The sequence below is a fragment of the Anabrus simplex genome, chromosome 5 (genome assembly GCF_040414725.1).
Source record: "Anabrus simplex isolate iqAnaSimp1 chromosome 5, ASM4041472v1, whole genome shotgun sequence".
NCBI classification, from domain to species: Eukaryota; Metazoa; Arthropoda; class Insecta; order Orthoptera; family Tettigoniidae; genus Anabrus; species Anabrus simplex.
This window is the reverse complement of record NC_090269.1, coordinates 24597014-24618294: the sequence shown is the minus strand read 5'-3', so window position 1 is coordinate 24618294 and position 21281 is coordinate 24597014. Positions and strand designations below refer to the sequence as shown.

Here is a 21281-nt window from a genome sequence, read left to right as displayed (position 1 = left end):
AAAACCACCTGCACGGCTGCCGGCGGTGGGATTCGAACTCACCAACCCCCGAATGCAAGCTCACGGCAATGCGACGCTAACCGTACGACCAACTAGTTCGTTTTTTTAAAAATCATTGTCGTTTATGTTAATCTTGTCCTCCTAAGACGGATTAAAAAATCCAGTCTAAAGTCACGCATATTTACATTTTAATGTCTGTGGCGTGATAGGTCAATGTGGGGTACCAATAAATATTTTATTCATACCATTGGCAAAAGGAACGGAAACCTTAGCATAGAAAATGAGATGGTCGACCCACAACAACAAAGATCGTCAAAAGATAATCATTGGGACACCACAACGCTCAAGGTAAACCAAATTTATTTCACTGGTGGTGACTTGTCGGACCACGGAAAGACTTGCGGTCAATGCCTCGTTGGGTGAAACCTAGTATATCAGATTTTATCATTCACCAATCAGCAGAGCCAGTGGACGCCACGGCGGGCTACCCGAGAGGGGTGTCCGTGGTAAGTACAATTTTTTTTGTTTTAAAAAGAAGAAAGGAAAAGGGAAAGGTAAGGAATGAGAGAGAACGCACAACTGACCAAATGTAAGAAGAGGAGAATGGTTTTAAAACAAGTTGTATTTTAAACTTCAAATGACTAGAATAAGCAGGGTACAACAAGCAAAGAGGGGGAATTACAAACTTTTGATAAGGGCTCAGCCCGTTTGACAACCAAGACACAATCAAGAGTAATAATTATTAAGATTTCTTGGGATCAATTATTGTGACTTTCAAGAAAAGCCCAAGAGCAAGGTTCGACAGGGAAAACTATAATCAACACCTATATAAGTACACAAACACTTTAATTAAGAAACAAAGCCACTAAATCTTTATATAAACAATGATTTAAGGCCACCCTTACAATCTCGATTTTGCACCCAAAGGAGGGCAGGAAGGTTATAGCGCATCGGATGACAAGAATTTTTAGTACTCAATATCCGAAAGGAAGAAAAGGAAAGAAAAAGAAAGCGGAGTAAGAGGGAAGAAGGAAAAAAAAGGAATGAAGAGGCGGGGGGGTCCTTCCAGGCTGCTTAGACGCTATCACGTTGGCAATGTAAACGATCACTCGGGTCAGTGAAAAGTTCAAGGTGTGGCAACACTACTCTCACTTGTCCAAGCACAGTTGATTCTGGCGTATGAGGTTGATAAAAGGTTCCAGTCTGAAGGACTTAGTTAGAATTGAAACCACGAAACCCCAAATAATTTAACATTCAAAGTTCTTATCTTGATGTTGAGAGCGAAAGATATAAAAAGGTTGTAACTTTTGCTCACCCAGTCTGTTGATAAATCAATGCAGCAATTCACAAATAAAAGTAGGTAAAACGTCGCAACGGACCAGCCGTTGGAGAACAGTTCCGCTCTCTCCACTCGAGTTGTTTTCCAACTGAATGTCTGACCGCCGAGAGTAAGGAATAGCTTGCTTATATAGGTGGAGAACATATTCGAGAAGTTACTCGATGAAAAATACGTAGGTGTGACGTCACAACAAGGAAGCAGCAGTGTGAGATAGCAGGCCAGTTAGTGAACAGCTGGGCGAGCAAGCAGAAGAATGCGGCAGAAGGTAAGACATAGTAGTGCGGTCGTAACATGTCTTTGAAAGCGATATATTCCGTTGTACATTTTGGTACATTTAGAGAATATGACAGGTCCGGCTTCTTGGCTGAATGATCAGAAGGTTCCGGGTTCGATTCCCGGTGCGGCCAGAGATTCTAATCGGTGCACGGGGACTGGGTGTTTGTGTTTGTATCAACACTCTCCTCTTAATATTTAGACAACACATCACACTACTAACCAGCAGTGAAACACATAATAGTAAATATATCCTTCCATATGAAGTTGGCATCAGGAAGGGCATCCGGTCTTAAAACCGAGCCAGTTTCACGCGTGTGACACAGTTCACACTCCCGACTCCACCAGTACGTGAAAATCGGTAGAAGAATAAGAAGAAAGGAATATAATAGACATTTCAAGTTATGTTCAGTCATGGATTAGGAATCTAACCATCTGACATTTTATAATGATTATTGGTAACCATTAAATCAAAATGGGTACGGGAGGACGAGGAGGTTCAGATAGGGTGGTTAGTCGGTTGTAGTGGTAATACTGGCATGTGATACGACTAGAATATGTTTAGAAGTTGATTCACTGTTTTTATTTTTTGTTGCAATTTGTCAATACGGAAGTCTCCGAATATTAAACGTATGTTCTTTTCGTAATTGTCGTTCTAGAATGTCTACAAAGTCAGTCACGTTTCCTACTTGGGAGGGCCTGTAGACCATAGTTTCTCAACCGCTGGGCCGCGACGCGGTACTGACCCTGGATTGTGTCGTTTTACTTTCCTCAGCATTTTTCATGAATAAATATTTTACAGTGGAAGCATACATTAGGTAATGATTCTAGTGATTGCAATGGAAACTCTAAATCCTAAACGCTAATTAATTAAATAATATATGGATAATAATTATCTTGGAAATATAAACAAAATGTTTTCAGTTGCAATGAAGGTTAGGGCAGTTCTCGACACTGACCAGTCGGTAGTGAATACTATCTCTTGGCGAGTTAGAACTGCAGTGCTTGGCTCAGAACCCGAGTGTCGTGATTTCTTAACAGTAACAGACATGAAATGCTAGTATGAATAAAAGACAAAAACTGTGATTAATTTTGTATTGAAGGATTGTCGTACTGGAAGGGTTTGCGACGCAACGACTACCAATACAAGTCAACGCTCAAGTCCACAGGGCGATATCTAGTGTAAGCAAAAGAAGAGGGGGTTTTGGAACTACCAACAGAAAAAAGAACGTTACACTTAATTATTAATACTTACGTGTAGGGGAAAGAATTTTCAGGCGCGAATATGTTAGAATGCAAACGCATTTAACCAAGACGCGAGTGTCTTCTACCTGAATAACAGTTCTGCAGTGAGAATTGCATAAATATTAGCGAGCTGAACTATTAGAACCCCTGAAAAGTACGCAATTAACCGGAATAACTGGAGAGCGGTCAGATGATACTTGCGCCTTGTTCAGATACGATTGCATTCTAACATATTAGTGCGAAAAAATCCTAGCCAACGGCTCGCAGGCAGGCAGGGAGGTAGGCACCGCGCGCACTCCGGCTGACCGATTACAGAAACTTTTGATGTTGTTATGTTCCAGTCCTGTCGTAGCTCTGTTTGGTATTTCCTGAAGGAACTAGTGAGTCAACTTGGAGTTCACAGTCTCAGGGCATATTGACAGTCTCTCCCCTCTATTGTTCTCTTCTTCTGGTTTCCCCGAGCAGGTTTTGAAATGCCCCGTTTCTAGTCGAGCCCCGAATATTGTAGTACTCCACCATCAGAATACAAAAAAAAAAAGAGGCTAACGTCGAACAATCAATAATGCGAGTAGTTGGATTGAGGCGCTAACAGTGTGGCTGTCACTTGCGTTCCACCGGTGTCTGAGCTGAGTACTGTGTGTGTACTACCTTGGAGTACTGTATGTGTGCCGATCAGGAGTGAGTGATTGCAGCAGTGCTAATTGTCGTTGTTGTGAGTAACATCGGAGTACTGCTTAGCACTATTGAGTTGTTGCTGTTTACTAGTTGGTGATGAGTAGTTCACCGTGTATTTCGACGTAAGAATGGTGAACTTTCCTCTGGGATCGAACCAAGGAACAGTCGCCGTGTGTTGTGATCAATAACCCTGTGTTCAAATCTACCTGTCTGCCCGCAGCTGCTGTACGGGGCGAAAACAAGGACAGCTGCCAATCAGGATCACCGTTTCCAAGGTAATACCAGAATGCAGGATCACCTACGGTGAGGAGGGCAGAGATTTAACGGGAGGTGGCACACCAATATTTTTTTCTCTCTTTAGGAATTTCAGTTATCTGAAGTATGTCTAATACAATTTCAGTAGTTATATTGATGAAAGTCGTTTCTAACGGTCTACATTGCATTTAAATGTGAAATTAACACCAGGGGTTACGCCCACCTTTTTGGCTATATCATTTCAAAATTCGCTGTCTAGCAGTGTGGCCGTGGCACACTCTTGTCACCATACTGCATGGCAATGGTTTCCGCCCTTCTCTTGTTCGTTTGGTGTTGTTTACCGAAGCACATGTTTGTTCTCGTTTGCTTTGTTAGTGAATCAAACATTTATTCAGAATGCCTCGGCCTACTCGAGTTTTTAAGACACTTTTGGAAGAAGGAGCCGTGCAAGTGAAATTGTTAGTAATCGGCAGGCCAGTAGTGAAAGTGTAAATAGTATTGGCAATGATGTAGCAGGGCTTCATTACGCAGTTTGAGCACCAAGTAACGGTGTGAGTGAAATTCCGGTCATAAGTATTTCGAGAAAGAAGCTTTCTGTGCCTAGTAATATAGGTAAGTGACGGCATTTTTCTATTTCCCTCCAAATACCTTTTTCTTTAAGGTTATGTTTTTTCCTCTAGAATTACAAGTATTTGGAACATTAACCTTGCACTATATCTTATTCTTGGGGTTGCAAATATATTGTCAAGCTTTAATACTTCTGTCTTACATATTTTTAAAATTATGGTAATGCAAAGTAATCGTTTTAATCGTTTTAAATGACTTCCAAGAAAAAAATATTCAGAACTTTAGTTTTGTGTGCATATTTCGAATATTTGTAAATTTTGTCAATGCATGCACAAAGCTTCATTCTTTCAGTGTGCCAACATTTATTGTGCAATAGTTTTTGAGAATTAGGAACATGATTATGACAAATTTAACCTTCCCTTACATATACAGCAATAAGAAGAGTGTGTTCATTCATTGCTGAATATAATAATGCGTGGGTGTGCTTATTGGGCCCTCCTAGAATTAAATTAGAGCAATAACACAGAAATTGTTTTATTCGTAACAATATAAACAGCCGTGCCTTTGTTATTCATATTCCATGTAAAACTGCAGGTTCTGTGACTGATGAGGATGATGATATTGATGATGATGATGATGATGATGATGATGATGATGATGATGATGATGATGATGATCAGAGCCAGGATTTCTAGGCAGCAATGGGTTAGAATGCAAATTTATTGAAGCGAGAAATAAGTATACGGTAACCTGCACAACGGTCATGCTATGAGCTTTGCATAAGCATAAGGGTGCGGTCCATCAGAACCCTCAGAATTTATGTTACTCTCATTGTAGTATTGAAGAGTAGGATAGGCGTCACTTTCTACTGGCTAAATTAGTTTCCATTCTAACTTATTACTGCCTGAACATCCGGGGGCTCTAACGATGATTATTGTTTTTCGAGGAAATTCAACCGGGCAATCACCCTCAGTTAAAATTAACACTAATCGAAAGAGGAAAAGAAGGAGATCCCGAATTCGACGAATGACGGTTTGGCAGGAGAAAGGGAAAGGCCATGAAGGGCATGAAACTGAAATGCTTCCTAGGTTCCGTCAACCTAATATCTTCTTGGTAGGAATCGAAAAAGTGTTGACCAAGAGAGGTGAGGTAAGAAAGGTGAATCAGAGGAGACTGGCACAAATAAGTGGAACCAATGCCAAACTCAGCAAGGGCTCACGAAGCTATGATCACGAGATGAACAGTCACTTAAAACTACATGCTTGCTTGTTCGGTGCGGACATACGTCACCAACTTCTACCTCAGTACAAACTCAAACGAAAGAGGGACTACATCCTCACAGACCTAAAGCAGGTGAATTCACGAAGAGAACCTGCGCGATTCTTTATCTAAGATCTGAGATTATTTCCTTTGTACCTCTGTCTGCATTCTCCTCCTCATCTTCAAATAGGTTCCCAACGCTTTACTTTATTTTCAAGTTCCAAGGTTCCTGTGCTTCAAATATTGACCAACCCAAAACCCATGGTGCAACGGCCCCGAAGGGACTTGGCTCATCCAGCGACCGCTGCTCAGCCGGAAGGCCTGCAGATTACGAGGTGCCGTATGATCGTCGCGAGGAATCCTCTCGGTCGTTATTCTTGGCTTTCTAGACCGGGGCCACTATCTCACCGTCAGATGGCTATTCAATTTTAATGACGTAGGCTGAGTGGACCTCAAAGCAGCTCTCAGATCCAAAATAAAAGTCACTGACCTGGCCAGTAATCGAATCCAGGGCCTCCGGATAAGTGACAGGCACGCTACCGCTACATCCACGGTCGCTTCCTTCCTGATCCCTTTCCTATAAGGCTTGTCTGTGTCGGTGCGACATAAAGGAAATTGTAAAAATATCTATTACTCCACACCACTTAGAAGTAAACTATTAGCTTCCTATCTGGTTGGTCAAGGTTGCCATTCTAACTTTATCATGGGAGATTTAAATTATTGTAGGAAGTTTATACTGTCCACTCTCACAGTGTATTATTAGTTGCTGTTCTTGGAGACCCGAGTGTGATTCTTCGTCCTGTTAGAGATTTAACCTCCATAGGCTCGGAAATATTTTGTGTGTCGAATTTTATAGAAGTATATATTTTGAAACAAATAAGACATCATTATTCAGCAGAAAACTGAAATACAATTTTTGAACTCTTAATTTTCCGTCTGTCTATTTTGGTTCAAGTCTCAAAACTCATAAATATCCTCCTCGTAAAAAGTCGATAACCCAGTTGTTAAGCCTTTTAAATTATCATTGTCGTCGCTGTGATGTTCATTATATTTCCTTAACATTCCGAGACTTTTGCTGAATGACATTCTGAATGCTGTGTAAATTTCCAGAGAAGTCAAGTTGAGTTGTCGATAAATTACATTCCATTATGATTGGCAGGTATTCCATTCATCTATCTGTTTTCATTCATATTTATTACTTGGAGATTAATAAGCAATGATACAGTATTTTTCTATGAAGTAAGCTATACCAACATTTCGAAATAATTGCAATGACATTACTATGTTAATGACCTCATACATAAACAATAACACATGAAGGACGCCCTCCTCTTCACTGAGTGTACAAAAAAATAACCTATCACCCCCAATTTAAAAGCAATTTATTTGGAGCGAAAATGAACCTGAGGGTGATATTTTGCTCTCTAAACCAGCACATTTCAACCGCAATGAACAAGTTGGTAGAAGAGCAGTTTTTATCTGGTTGCCACACATGACTGCATTACTACGAGCTATTCAATGACGGTGTTTCAAGCCAATACACTTAGGAATAGAGAAAAACGAATCTTACCGTGTGAGTGTGTCACGTAGCTGTCAATTGCTTTCGGAAGGTAATGGATTCGAACCCCACTGTCGGCGGTCCCGAAGGTGGTTTTGAGTGGTTTCCCATTTTCACGCCAGATAAATGTACTTTAATTAAGGACACAGTCACTTACTTTTCGATCTTCGCCCTTTACTATCCCGTCGTCGTCATAAGACCTATCTGCTTGGTCACGGTTGAAATTCTAACTTTATTACAGAACATTTACAGTAAATTCGGGTAAGATATTTATACTGTCCACTTCCACAGTGCACTACTATTTGCTGTTCTCGGAGGTCCAAGTCTGATGTTTGGTCCTGTTAGAGATTTGCCCTCATCGGAAATCATTTATGTGTCAAATGCTATAGAAGTGTATATTTTGAAACGAATAAAGTACCAATATTCAGAAAAAAAAACTGATGTAAAGCTCTGAATTTTTAATTTGGCTCATACCAACAAACGCCCGAATACGTTGCACTGACACAGATAGGTATTATGGCGCCGATGGGAGAGGAAGGGGTTAGGATTAGTAAGGAAGCACCCGATGTTTTAAATGACCTATTTCTGTCGGCCTTCTGATATCACGTCCTAACTATACCAAAACCAAACCCCTTGGCGCAACAGCACCGAAGAGGGTACTCAACCCATACGCCTGCAGATTACAAGGTGTCGTGTGGTCCACGTGATTAATCCTCTCGGCTGATATTTTTGGCTTTATAGACCGGGGCTGCCATCTTACCGTCAGCTAGCTTTTCAATTGTAATCACGTAGGGTGAGTGCACCTGGAACCAGCCCTCAGATCCAGGTAAAAATCCCTGACCTGGTCGGAAATCGAATCTGACGTCTCCGGCCGGGTAAGAAGAGAGAGTCACCCTGCACTTCTTTTAGCCACCATGACCGAGTCCGTTATTCTCCTAGGTAACCTGTTCTTCTACATTCATCTTACATGATCCCACCATCGAAGCCGGTTTATGCGTAGGCCTATTGTTTCATCAATCGAGTTCATTCCTAACTTAGTCCGTATCTCCTCACTCCGAGCACCCTCCTGTCATTGTTCCGATCTGTTTGTTTGTATCGCTACTATATGTGAGTTCTAACTTATGAATAATATATCCTGAGTCTACCCAGCTTTCACTCCCGTAAAGCAAAGCTGTTCTGAAAACAAACTTGTGTAAAAAGAATTTCGTCCGGGAGCTGATTTCCTTATTACAGAATACTATTGGTGGCAACTGCGGGCTCACTTTAAAGCTTTGCTGAACCTTGATCCAATTTCACTTACTATACTTTCATCCTACTACCACACTTTTGTTTGTTGACTGTCAAGTACTTCTGGTTCTGTATAGAGATGATGTTGTATCAAATCGGAAAGTTAGTGGATACATATAGACACTGGAGATTAGCAGTCATAATGGGTAAAAGAGAATATCTTGAAACTGGAAGTCAGCAAAGATGATGATGATGATGATGATGCTTGCTGTTTAAAGGGGCCTAACATCGAGGTCATCGGCCCGGTCAGCAAAGTGAGAGTTTGAATTTTGAGTTCGGCTGGGTGAGAAATAAGGATGTGTTCAAGTACTTGGCTTCACTAATGGACAAGACTGGCCAATGTGATATGGATATGTCCCACAGGATGAGTCAAGCAAGGTTAGCTATTAGATCTTTAAACGAACAAGGAAATTATTCCGACTGGTGGCTGAGAGTGTTGTAGACTGAACGAGAGACAAAGGGATGTGTTACGGTGAAGCATGAAAGCTACCCGCTTGGATTTTCTGAGGAATTAATATGTAAGAATAGAGATGGTTGCGGATAGGAATGATTCTGGAGCGCTGAGGTCCGACGGATGGAGGAACAGCGATGGCTTCAGAGTTTGCACAACTGGGAGGAAATGTCAAGAGAGACCAAGAGCAACCAGGAGGAGAACAATAACAGCTAAAGCCATGCAAAGGAGAAGTCTAACCTAAGGACACTGGTAGTCTAGGAATACGTGCATCTGAGAAAAGGCAATTGCTGGAAAGTGGAAACGTCTGCAAATGTACAGTTCTTTCTTACATGCCAGTAAATCTACCGACACGAGGCCAGCGTATTCGAGGAGCTTCAAATACCATCGCACTAATCTTAGAAGGAACTCTAAATCTTGAGCGCAGAAGGCGAGCACTTTACCGTCTTAACCATTCAGGCCGGCGGTTTGTTACGGACGTTATACCGTTAATCATTTGATGTCTAGAGAACTCTTATTCTTGTTCGTCATCCTAGCCTTTTCCAACTACGTGAGATGGGATCTGTGTGTGGATTAAGCCCTTCTTATATTTTATACCATATTTTCATGGCCGGATTCCCTTCCTGACGCCAACCTCACTTGAGGAGGTAATGATGATGAAATGAAGGATAGTCAATGAAATAGGGTAAGGACTTGGAATGAATAGACTGTGGCCTATGAAAAGGAAATGTCCCGGTGTTTGCATGGAAGTGAAAGTAGGGAACCACAGAAAACTATGAGATACGACATCGGACGATGGGAATCAAACCCACTCGCCTCACGAATGCAAAGCTTTGCTCCATAGACGTAGAACATTAACACACGTGCTCAGTCCGCTTGGTATAGCCATAGCTCTAAAAATAATAATTGGTTAAAATTTAATTATTGTCCTTGTCCCGAGGTGGAGCAACTCTTTCAAGGCACTCCCCATTTAACCGCATGCCATCCCGCTGTCACTTTTTAAAAATATCTGCCAGTAAAGAGAATGGAACCTTGGCCACCGAGGACGGCAGCTAACAGTTACGCCACGCAGGCGGACAATAATAATTGGTCATTTTGCTACTTTCACAAGCAGTGAACCTCAGTCTCTCAATGATAAAATATCACACATCGTGAGAAAAAAATCGAAGAAAATTTTCGATTCCCTGTCAATCCAAGTATTTTAATTCTGGACCGAAAGATGGAATGAGGAAAAAAGTAATAAATAAATGAATTAATTAATAAAATAGAGACTGACATTATTTTCACTTTCACTTACAGGGAAATCGAGAAAGCTCGTTAACCTTTAAAAAATATTGCTTTAAGTTGGATAAACATATTCTGGCGATTATGGTCTTAGACTGAAGAATTTTTAACACAACTTAATAATTTGTTACATGTGCCCTATTAGTGGCATGGCAGATATCAAGTCGATAATCAATGTCTTGCTTCCTACTCTGAAGCGTCTCTGGAGTGAGAGTTGCGATGGCAGCAGTTATCCTTTCTCTGAGATTCACTACATGAAGTCACGTAAACATTTAAGTAGAACATTTGGACAGTAGTCTTAGGTATTCATAATTGCAAACTCCTCCTCGAGGACCGATGACGTCGGATGTTAGGTCCCTTTAAAAACAAGCATCATCATCATCAAACTACACAAGACAAGCGAATACGCTCAACACTATCCTCTGATGTTCCTGATCAGCCTGGTGATTTTCCTCTGGTTACACATTAGTTGTACAATCGGTAAATGGCTTTAGGGCCCGGCGCATCGCGACACTGATAAATTGTTCCAAAGTTACGTAGAACAAGCACATTTCATTTGAATTCAGCAAACCTAAGCACGCGCTGAACTTTCCGTGGCGTGGTCCACATCGTACTGTCCTAGCTACACAGCACACGGGCAGACGCGCTATTCATAGAGAGGGTTACAGCACCCTGTCAAGGTCAGGCAACAACTGCAAGCAGCGATTTCAAAAAACGACCCTTATTATTATTTTTATGACCCTGTACCTGTGCCTACTTTCACGTACTAGTGCCAGGCTGTCTTCTTTATTTTTCATATCCGAGGGAACTAAGATGCTTCTTTTCCTACAGTCTGTTTTACGTCGCACTGACACAGATATGTCATATGGCGATGATGGTATAGGAACGGGCTAGAAGTGGGAAAGAAGCGGCCGTGGCCTTAATCAAGGTATAGACCCAGCATTTGCCTGGTGTGAAAATGGGAAAGCATGGTAAACCATCTTCAGGGGCGCCGAGAGTGGGGTACGAATGCTGAGGTGCTTTCTATAATTGAAATGCAGAGTGAAAGTGGACTGGGTTAACCTCAGGTCTCTGAAAACATTGGCTACTTTTCTCAATGTGTCCTTTTTCCTTACTATTTTATGTCTACTGCGATAACATGCAGAGATGATACCTTACGCCAAGACCCGAAGGGCCTGTACAACCCTTGACTATAGTTGCTGTGTCTAAATATATCGAGATTAATTGACAACTTGCTTATTTCATCAGCTCTTGAACTCTTCCACACTCAATGGAATTAGTTTCGAGAGAATCCATGAAGGTCATAATCTGTAATGAAACATCATTACCCAGAGATACGTAGGGTATCGAATTTCAGCTACTTAACAGGTTACTACTCATGTGTTGTTCGGATGTGGTGAGTCCGCGTAGATTGACGCCGAGTTGACATAAAATATATCCTCAGGCTCCATTGGACAAAAATCAATTAGCAAGTTCCCACCCAATCAGGACAAGCTATTGTTTGTGTGTGAGTGTGTGTTTATGTATGAAGGGTGAAAATGGTGCAGTTATACACCAGAGAAAAAGAGTAGCATTCATTTCAAAAAATTCACCAGTTCTCTATATTTCAGCTGGAATACGTTTCCTTGGCTTTAGTTTGCTTCAGCTCTTGACCAGTGTACGACGAAGAGTAAACAAAAATATATCGATGGCTTTCTTTTAAAACCTCGTATGTCAAAATGTTCTTCCTACCCATTATATTCCTTAAGACTGGTCACGCCTCCCGGTCATATATTTGTATTCAGTCCATCGCTGTGCTCATTTTCCTTTGCTGATGTCTAACGGAAAATGGACCTTACCGTACCGTATTGTAGGGATGTTGATTGCATGGCAAATTCACACACTCCTACAGTTTAATGTATTAAAGGTTCATTTTCCTTTACAAATTGGCAGAGGAAAATGACCATAACGAAAATTATTCTTTTGGACTGCATATAAATATGGGACTGGGAGGCGTGGCCAGGCTTAAGGAATATAATGGATAGGAAGAGTATTCGGACTTACGAGGTTTTTAAAGAAAGCCATCGATATTGATGTATAAGATTTCGTACCGGGAGAATGGGAGTACTTATAAAATACTATGTAGGATACCCAGCATTGTTCGAGGGAATTTACATTAGATTTGTCTGCATTTCGATGAGCTGAAAGTTTCAGTGAAGGAACCACTTTTCCCTTTGCGAAAATCAAAGATCATAAATATGTCTTCCGGTCATGGCCATCCATCAAAGTCTGCTTATTTCAGATGGCACCAGCCATAAGACATAGCCTGCACGGTTGCTAGGTAACACTGTCTGACCATCCATCCATACCTTACATCACTGCCTGCATGGTTGATATGGATACAATTCCGTCAAACACTTTGTCGCATTACGTTATACAAATTTTCGGATGACACCCAGTCATAAGATATATTTATGTTAACAGATCACACCAGCGAAGTTTTCCAGCATCCTCTGCTGTATAAGAGATCACATTTATGTTATCCGGAATTTATTCTATCAAATCTCTTATGCTAATAATATTAAAATATGTATGCTGAATTACGTGTATTATGCACATGCCTTTGCTGGCGAGATGTAGTGTTTACAGTGCACTATGTTGTCTGGTATGGGCTATATCAAATTTGTTATTTTCATTTACCTGTCTCAGTCTCATCCTTGGCTTTGACAATATGAAAGTGACTGAGGTATGACTGATGCTAGTAATACCAATCCTTATGCAGCCAGTCCCTGTTATGAATGGTGTGCAAATATCGCTCATAGGGTCGGTTGATGCATGCATTTCAGTGGGCTTGGCAGACTGATATGTAATAGCAGCGGATGGCTCGGCAAGGAAAGCAACGGGAAACTACCTCACTCCTCATTTCCCTAGCACGCCTCTTCAGTGACGCCTGGGCTATTTATGACAGCTGTCGGCGGAATTTCAGAGGACCAAACCAGCCTTCGGCTGAAAACCCAACATACAACACACAGTTTAGTATATCTACATTAACTGTACGTGCATCAGCCGGAATGAGTGGTTCAGACGGTTGACGCGCTTGGCAGGTACGATCCTGGCTCAGTCCAAGGTATTTGAAGGAGTGCATGTACTCGTGCGTGAGCCTCGTAACGGTAGATTTACTGGCACGTAAAAGAAATGAAAGAGAGCTTATAGTGGTCTTACTTTCAGGGTCTGAAATATCTATCAATCACCGAGCGAGTTGGCCATGCGGTTAGGGGCGCGTAAATGTGAGGTTGCATTCGGAAGGTAAAGGATTAAAACCTCACCGTCGGCAGCCGTGAGGATGGTTTTCCGTGGTTCCCCATTTTCACACCAGGAAATTGCTGGAGCTCTACCTTAACTAAGGTAACGGTCCCTTCCTTCTCACTCCTATCTGTTTCTAATCCCGTCGTCGCCATAAGAACTACAGTATTTATATATCGGTGCGAAGTGAAGCCAATTTGTAAAATCATTCTGGTTGCTCTACGGGGTCGGATATGAGGTGAGATAAATCATCGTAGCGAACTTTTTCGACAGAACATCAACTTCATCCAATGAGTTAATGAGATGAAATGAATTGCGTGTTATATGATAGTAGGAAAGGAGAAGGAGATACTCGGTACCGGAGCATAGCCTACTCCTGTCGAATATCACCAAGGGATCTGCTCAACGCTTAACGTCCCCATTCAACATATGTATCACCACCATAAGCATCACATTGTCAGTGGAGAAATAATACCCTGTATGTCCCATCCATTATTTTCCTTAAGGCTGGTCACGCCTCCCTGTGAATTTGTAGTCCATCGGAACTTTGTTGTGTTCATTATCCTATGCGAAGGTGTAGAGAAAAAAATGACCTTAAAGACTCTAGGATTGCGTAAATACGTCACGCAAAACATACATTCCTACTGTACGGCACGGTGAGGTTCATTTTCTTTTTAAACAGGTATAATAATTTCGTGTGGCTATTTCTAGCCGAGTGCAGCCCTTATAAGGCAGACCCTCCGATGAGGGTGGGCGGCATCTGCCATGTGTAGGAAACTGCGTGTTATTGTGGTGGAGGATAGTGTTATGTGTGGTGTGTGAGTTGCAGGGATGTTGAGGACATCACAAACACCCAGCCCCCGGGCCATTGGAATTAACCAATTAAGGTTAAAATACCGACCCGGCCGGGAATCGAACCCGGCACCCTCTGAACCGAAGGCCAGTACGCTGAACATTCAGCCAACGAGTCGGACTTTTAAACAGGTTGTGTAAATTCTGTGCTGCATTATTTTTAGCTTTTCTTCTTTCTGTAACCTTCGTATGAAATAAATGCTCTCTACATCATCCAACAAAGGACGTCTTCCATTCACGACCCACGAGAAAAACTGGAGGATCGTAACAGTCGTAAACGGGCTAATATGAAAGCCCTGTGCAAAGAAACATAAAATTTAAGTAGTAGATTAACTAACGTACAGTATATTCATTATCAAAAGACAAGAGACTCAAGGCACTTTCGACAGAAATGTTTCAAAGCAACTGGAAGCAGCATATCGATGGATTTCTTTTAAAACCTCGTAGGTCCAAATGTTCTTCCTACCCATTATATTCCTTAAGACTGGTCACGCCTCCCGGTCATATATTTGTATGCAGTCCATCAGAATAATTTTCGCTGTGTTCATTTTCTTTTGCTACTGTCTAAAGGAAAATGGACCTTACCGTACCGTATTGTAGGGATGTTGATTGCATGGCAAATGATCAAACAGGTGGGTGGGAAAGAGAGAGCCAACAGGATGGCCAGCTCGCCATGGTTATTTGGGGGGGGGGGCATTTGAAGGAGAGTGTTTAATCTTGAAAACCACGAAACATCGACCTGCTGAAAACAGTAATTGAGGAAAAAATTCATGCTATACCGTTGTTCATGTATCAGAAAGCAATGAATGATTTTGCAAAGCATTGTCGACTATGCTGTGATGTTAACCGCGAACATTTTGAGGCAATTATGTGACTCGGTATTGCTGATATTTCTTGTTGTATTGTTGTGTGTGATAGTGTTGATTTTCTAACGGGGTCATTCTTTTAACTGTAAGAGTTATAATTAAACTAAGTAATCGATCAAACGTATAGCTGCCGTGCGGTTAGGAGCGCGCAGCTGAGAGCTCGCATACGGGAGATAGTGGGTTCCAACCCTACTGTCGGTAGGCCTGAAGATGGTTTTCCGTGGTTTCCCATTTTCACACCAGGCAAATGCTGTGACTGTACCTTAATTAAGGCCAAGGCTGATTCCTTCCCATTCCTAGGCCTTTCCTGTCCCATCGTCGCCACAAGACCTATCTGTGTCGGTGTGACGTAAAGCAAGTAGCAAAAGAAAAATATAGCTGTATTTCTGACTCACCGTGTACGTTTAATGTAGACAACCGAATGAAGACCTTTTGAGTATTATAATTATAACTGTGATAGTCCATACGAACTAGATACGGACCTAGATGGTCTAGGATCAAAAGTATGGTCAAATGTGTCGATTTATCTTGATTATGGTGAAGTATTAATTTTATGTGAAACATACTGTATTTTGGAATATTCCAGGTACTGTATTTTTGATCAACTCTATCTACATTCCGGTGAAATTAGCATTTTTCTGTAGAGTAGTCAAAGCTTGTAATTTATTTTAGTGCAATTATTTTTACACCGCACAATGACTGCATAAGGATCTAATTACAGTAGTTCAGTGATATTAATAGCATAGCAGCTGTAAATTTATCTGGGTACCTGTGAGCTCTTCAAAAGGGATAAATGATGAGCAAACACTTAATAATGTTTTAAAAAGATAAAACATTCCACCCAATATCACTAGTTTAGTTGTTTTTAGTTCATGCTGAACAATTATCGTAAATTTTCCATTTGTATTCTACTACCGGCTGCGGACTTTTCCAGCTGCAGAACATAATTATCGATTGAATTAAATGTGTAGGGCTTTGTAATGGTCTCCCTCAATTGAAAATATAATTGAACCTCGTAATTGAAAAACATGTATGATTCCAGTGAACAAAAATATATATACATACGAGTTGCAACGAATCGATTACTGGCGACGAGAGGTAGGCACTGCGAGTGTGTTGCGTGATGCGTATTTCTCTCACCGTATCAAGTTCCTTTTTTCTTTCTTTTTTTTTATCGGTAGAGGTGCGTTCTGCGGGTTGCATTGCGCTTTCTTTGCAGGGTGCTTCTCTGCCCCATCATGGAGGAATGCATGTCTCATCGTGGGTCAGTTGTTCCAGCAGAGCATGTGGTAATTATTATTATTCTCGAATCGAAACATACTCTTTTACAATTAGTGTACAAGTCAGTTTGAATTAAACAAAACGTAACGTGAGATTATCTCTTCATATTACACATTCCCAGTATTTTGCAATGTCCAATGCACTCGGAGTCGCTTGTAGGAGATCATTCTCTGTGCAAGATGTTGGACACAGAGGGCAATGAAACATGTGGCTCGTGGTTTGTTCTTGTCCACATTCACATATTGTAACACTTATGGCTGAACCCCCAAGTCTTCAAGTTATCCCTGGATGTTCCCACTCCTGATCGTAGCCTATTCGGGGACTTGCACATCAGGCAGCTTTCGTTACGCCCAGGTGGCTCTCTCTTTCCCACCCACCTGTTTGATCATTTGCGATTCAAAATTTACCCCCCCCCCCTCCACTTTACCACAGTCGACGATAGCAATGTTATGTTAAAACCACGTCTTGCGCGTCTCACAGTCTCACGATCATTCTGAAAAGCAATCACCCGTGTAGCTACGGCAACTGCTACTGCATATTCAGCGCCATATTGGTTAACAATGCAACAGATTGTGTTGTTGCAAGGACACTCCGACGGTTCTATTCTTCCATTTGTATGAGTTATAATCCGGCAAACATATAGCCGCATTTCTGACTCAACCTATAGCCTACATGTTTTAAGAAAGGACCGCCCTCTTCATCAGCTATCACAAATAATAAAAACTTCCATACTTACCTGGATTCTAAAAATACTTACAAAGCATCTAAAAACGTATTGTTAAAATTTACAGTTCTAATGCTCTCATTATTGCTTCCAAGCTTATAATGTGAACACAATCCACTAAGGAATCTTCTATATAAAAATGGATGTATGTATATAAATGACACATCTCTTCCTAAACTACTGGAGTAATTTCAACTAAACTTTGTTCAGTTATTAGTTGTCATCTGGAGACGAGCACTCTGGGGTAAGCCACTCCTAGCCCCCTTAGGGGCGAGGGGTCAGTGGGGGTAAGGTATAATAATAATAATAATAATAATAATAATAATAATAATAATAATAATAATAATAATAATAATAATAATAATCAAAAATAGTGTCGAATCAATAGTTTTCGTGGTCGCTGAGATGATTAGTGACACTCCGGATATTTTTGCAGTACAAATTCAGCCCCCTTTCTGGTGGGGAGCGAAGGGGAAGCGGTATATAAACATAAAAGAAAATAGTGTCGAATCCACAGTTTTCGGTGTCCCTGAGATTAATAGTGACACTCCGGATATTTTCTAACTCCAAGTTCATCCCCTTTTGGGGTGGGAGGCAAGAGGGGACTGACTTGTGAGATATAGAAATATTCGAAAATAGTGTCAAATCCACAGTTTTCGCAGTCCCACAGACGAATAGTGACTCTCTGGATTTTATAAAGTCAAAATCCAGCCCACTTTAGGGTGGGGGGCAAGGGGAAGTGATATATGAAAATAATAAAAAATAGTGTGCAATCCATAGTTTTCGGGATCGCTGAGATGAAAAGTGAAACACCGGGCTTTTTTAAATTACGAATTCAGAACCCTTTGCAGTGGGGGGCCGAGGGGAGAATGAGTTATAAAAATAATCGAAAATAATGTCGGATCGATCGTTTTTGGGTTCGATGAGATGAATAGTGAAACTGCGGATTTTTAAAGTCAAGTTCATCCACGTTTCGCGTAGGGGGTAGGAAAGTGTGTGAAAATAAAATGACCAAAATAACCTAGATTAAGGAAGTATATCGATGGATTTCTTTTAAAACCTCGTATGTCCAAATATTCTTCCTACCCATTATATTCCTTAAGACTGGTCACGCCTCCCGGTCATATATTTATATGCAGTCCATCAGAATAAGTTTCGATGCGTTCATTTTCCTTTGCTACTGTCTAAAGGAAAATGGACCTTGCCGTACCGTATTGTAGGGATGTTGATTGCATGGCAAATTTTACACACTCCTACAGTATAATGTACTTAAGGTTCATTTTCCTTTACAAGCAGGCAGAGGAAAATGATCATAACGAAAATTATTCTTTTGGACTGCATATAAATAAGCGACTGGGAGGCGTGACTAGTCTTAAGGAATATAATGGATAGAAAGAGTATTCCGACTTACGAGGTTTTTAAAGAAAGCCATCGATATGTATATTTTCCAGCATAGCTGTCAACTAAATTTGGTGAAAATATTACTTACTACCTGTGCAACATGCTGTGGGGGCAAGGCACCCATGAAACGCTAGGGGAAGGGGTGAAATACAAATATAAATGAAAGAGACTATTGATAATGTCGAATCCATAGTTTTTCAGGATTATTGGAGCGATCTGAACCAAACTTGGTACTCTTATGGCTTACTATCAGGAGACTGGGGGAAGGCATCCATAGCACTTTTAGGGGTGTGGGTGAGGCGCGCTGGAATACAAGAATAGTCGAAATAGTGTCGAATCCATAGTATTCGGGGTCTTTGAAATGAATAATGACAGTCCGGTATTCGTTTTACGTCCAAGTTGCCCCCCGTCGAAAGAGGTGTGAGAAGGGGGGAAAATATATCGTCGCTTCACCGGTAAAAGGTTGTAATCCACAAAGTGCTTCCTATCGATTATTCTCCTTAAGACTGGTCACGCCTCCCAGCTACATATGGATATGCAGCCCATCAGAACAATGTCCGTTGTGTTCGTTTTCCTATGCGGACGAGTAACCGAAAATGAACCTAACATGCATTATACAATAGGAGTGCGTAAATACGTAATGCAAGCATACATTCGTATAGTACGGTACAGTAAGGTTAATTTTCCTTTACACATGAGCATAGGAAAATGAACACAACACAGTTTGTTCTGATGGACTGCATAACCATATGTGGCTGGGAGGCGTGACCAGTCTTAAGGAGAATAATCGATAGCAAGAGCTTTGTGGATTACAACCTTTTACCGGTGAAGCGACGATATAATTTCCAAATGATCGAGATTATGAATGTTTGTATGAATGTTCCAGTATTGCTGTCAACTAAACTTGGTACAACTATCACCTGCTACCTGGAAAAAATACTGTGGGGGCAAGACGCCCCTAGAAGCCCTAGGGAAGGGGGCGGAATATAATCGTCGCTGGAAAGGTAAAAGGTTGTATTCCACAAAGCTCTTCCTATCGATTATTCTCCTTAAGACTGGTCACGCCTCCCAGCCACGTATGGATATGCAGTCCATCAGAACGATGGCTTTCTTCTAAAACCTCGCATGTCCAAATGTTATTCCTACCCATTATATTCCTTAAGACTGGTCACGCCTCCCGGTCATATATTTGTATGCAGTCCATCAGAATAATTTTCGCTGTGTTCATTTTCCTTTGCTAATGTCTAAAGGAAAATGGACCTTACCGTACCGTATTGTAGGGATGTTGATTGCATGGCAAATTTACACACTCCTACAGTATAATGTATTTAAGGTTCATTTTCCTTTACAAGTTGGCAGAGGAAAATGACCATAATGAAAATTATTCTTTTGGACTGCATATAAATATGGGACTGGGAGGCGTGACCAGTCTTAAGGAATATAATGGATAGGAAGAGTATTCGGACTTACGAGGTTTTTAAAGAAAGCTATCGAGAACAAATTTTGTTGTGTTCATTTTTCTATGCCCATGTGTAAAGGAAAATGAACCTTACAGTACCGTACTGTAGGAATGTACGTTTGCATTACGTATTTACCCACTCCTAGTGTACAATGCACGTACGGTTCATTTTCGTTTAATCGTCGACATAGTAAAACGAACACAACGGACATTGTTCTGATGGGCTGCATATCCATAAGTGGCTGGGAGGCGTGACCAGTCTTAAGGAGAATAATTGATAGGAAGAGCTTTGTGGAATACAACCTTTTACCTTTTCAGCGACGTAATTATAACTAAAAACGACTGGTGTTAGTGTTGAATACATACTTTTTGGCACTAGGGGAGTGATTTCAACCAAACTAGGTACACTTGTGATTTACTATCAGGAGACAAGCTGCGTGGAGGTCTGACAACCCGAGCAGTTGGAGTTGGGAGGGGGTGAGATCGTCCAATCCATAGTTTTCGGGGTCGTTGAGATGAACAGCGGCTCTCCGGACATTATAGAAGTCCTAGTTCAGAACAAAATTATCAAAATGACCCAGATAATGGACGTACGTGGCATTTTCCAGCATAGCTCTCAGCCAAAATACCTTGGGGGTAAGAGACGCCTAGTCCAGTACAGTAGGGATGGAATGTATAAATAATCGAAAACGGCCAATATTTGTATCGAACCCATACTTTTCGGTGTCCCTGAGGTGAAGTGTGACACTCTGGATGTCGTTGAAGACAAAGTTCAGTCCCAATCGGCAGTGGCGTAAGAACGGGTGAGGAAACGATAAAGTCCAAAGTGACCAAATTTAACGGCATATGTTCTAGTATACCTTTCAACCAAACTTGGTACACATATCGATGGCTTTCTTTAAAAACCTCGTAAGTCCGAATACTCTTCCTATCCATTATATTCCTTAAGACTGGTCACGCCTCCCAGTCCCATATTTATATGCAGTCCAAAAGAATAATTTTCGTTATGGTCATTTTCCTCTGCCACTTTGTAAATGAAAATGTACCTTAAATACATTATACTGTAGGAGTGTGTGAATTTGCCATGCCATCAACATCCCTACAGTACGGTACGGTAAGGTCCATTTTCCTTTAGACATTAGCAAAGGAAAATGAACACAGCGAAAATTATTCTGATGGACTGCATACAAATATATGTCCGGGAGGCGTGACCAGTCTTAAG

General features: G+C 41.2%; 1 protein-coding gene across 1 annotated transcript in view; it reads right to left on the bottom strand.

Annotated features, from left to right (window-relative positions):
* Positions 1–21281, bottom strand: part of croc (crocodile) — a 402739-nt gene that overhangs the window by 268580 nt on the left and 112878 nt on the right. The window lies entirely within an intron of this gene.